Below are 1,939 nucleotides of genomic sequence, written 5' to 3'. Positions count from 1 at the left end.
ATATTTTTCCTGTAGATCTTTCTTTCAAGAAGTATCTTCTGTTCTTCTAGCCACTCCAGGTTGGTCTGCTTGTCCTTTCAAGTGAGAATTTCCCATCTCTGGAGATCTGGATGTGGTTCAGGCTTCCACCTATAGTCTTATGTATTGCAGAGGATCTGCAGTTGAACTTTTGAATGACATTTGATAAATGAAAAAAAGATATCTGTAACATACTTTCTAGCACCTAATCATTTGGTAGCTTGGCATATTTTCTTCCATACGAATTTCATGTCTGTTACAGTGTGTCGCTTTAGGATAAGCATTCGACCTTAAGGTTGGGTTCAACCATAAGGTGGGCAGTTCAAAGTCACCAGTTGCTCCTTGGAAACCGTACACAGGGTTGCGATGAGTTGGTACCTACTCAACAGCATTTAAGAACATATGCTAAAAGGAAATATCTTTGTTTTCTTTTCCCCCTCATTTCTCTTTATCTCCTATTATTCCAGTTCTCAGAACATAAAGAGAGATTGCAAATTGTTGCTATCAGATTATATATGTTAGTTTCATTCACAACTTTTGCCAATTAATGCTCTTGTTTTTGCTTAATTATCTCATATAAGTTGTGCAATGCTGAGTCTAGTTTATGAATCACTCTTAACACTGTTGTATACTTAGCACGCATATTCAAAATTGAAATATAATTTTAAATAATCCTAAATCTTTGGTTCCTTGAAAAATGTCAAGTGTTCAATTTAAAAATAAAAATCCTAAAATTTTAAATATTGCCTGTTATCCCAGCCCTATTCAGTACAGCATGACACATGTCATCAATTTCTTTTTCCTTCACTCTCAAAATTCCCTAAAACTTTCCAAACTTAGACCAAAGTAGACCTTTTCTTAGTTTTCTATTTGTCTTTCCGTGAAAGACAATTTGTCTTTCTTGTGTTGTGAAAAAGGAATGCTGGTGACACAGTGGTTTAAGCATTGAGGATGCTAGCTTCAAAGTTGGTGATTCAAATTGACTAGCCATTCCACAGGAGAAAGAAGAGACTGTGTGTACTTCCAGAACTACTTACAGTCTTAGAAACCCTAAAGAGCAGTTCTGCTCTGTCCTATAGGGTCAGAATCCTATATGAGTCAGAATCAACTCGGTGGCAGTGGGTATGTGATTGAAGTAAGCTTAATTTTAAAAAATGCAAGAATGGAGCTGAGACAGAACACTTTACAGAATGTGTAGTATATTGGGATATTGGAATATGACAAAGGATAAGAGTTAAAGACAGCAGAAAAGTAGAGGCTTTACAAATTTATTTTATTTTTGTTCCTGTCACAGCTGTTTTCTTGCATTAACTTTACTTCTATTAAAGTGATTGGAACTCATAAATATTCAGTGAATGACCAGAAAGATACTGTTTTATAAATGAACTTCTCTTTGAAGTGATTGAACTAAAAATGAAATCAGAAGCTGTTTTGGACACTACCATTTCAAATTTCACAAAATACAAACATTACCACAGTATTCTTTTTTGCCTCCTACCTTTGAAAGAAACATCTTTGGTTGAAATATAGTCACAAAGAATTAAAATATAACTAAAAAAAATAAGAAAGCATTATAAACTATTCAAAAGATATTTTTGGAAAAAAGACATAATTTAACTTTGCATTTTCCCTCAAAAATAATGGTTGATGTTCAACCGTTTCAAGAGGCAGCATATGAACAAAAGCCAATGGTATTAAAGGAAGAAATCCAAGGTGCACTGAAGGCATTGGCAAAGAACAAAACTCTGGGAATTGATGGAATACAAATGGAAATATTTCAAAAAACTAATTTAGCATTGGAGGCACTCACTCATTTTTCAAGAAATTTGGAAGACAGCTACCTGGCCAACTGAATTAAAGATATTCATATTTGTGTTCATTCCAAAGAGAGGTGACTCAACAAAATGTGGAAATCACCATA

The sequence above is a fragment of the Chrysochloris asiatica genome, unplaced genomic scaffold (genome assembly GCF_000296735.1).
Source record: "Chrysochloris asiatica unplaced genomic scaffold, ChrAsi1.0 scaffold00095, whole genome shotgun sequence".
Classification (NCBI taxonomy): Eukaryota; Metazoa; Chordata; class Mammalia; order Afrosoricida; family Chrysochloridae; genus Chrysochloris; species Chrysochloris asiatica.
This window is presented reverse-complemented; position numbering follows the sequence as displayed.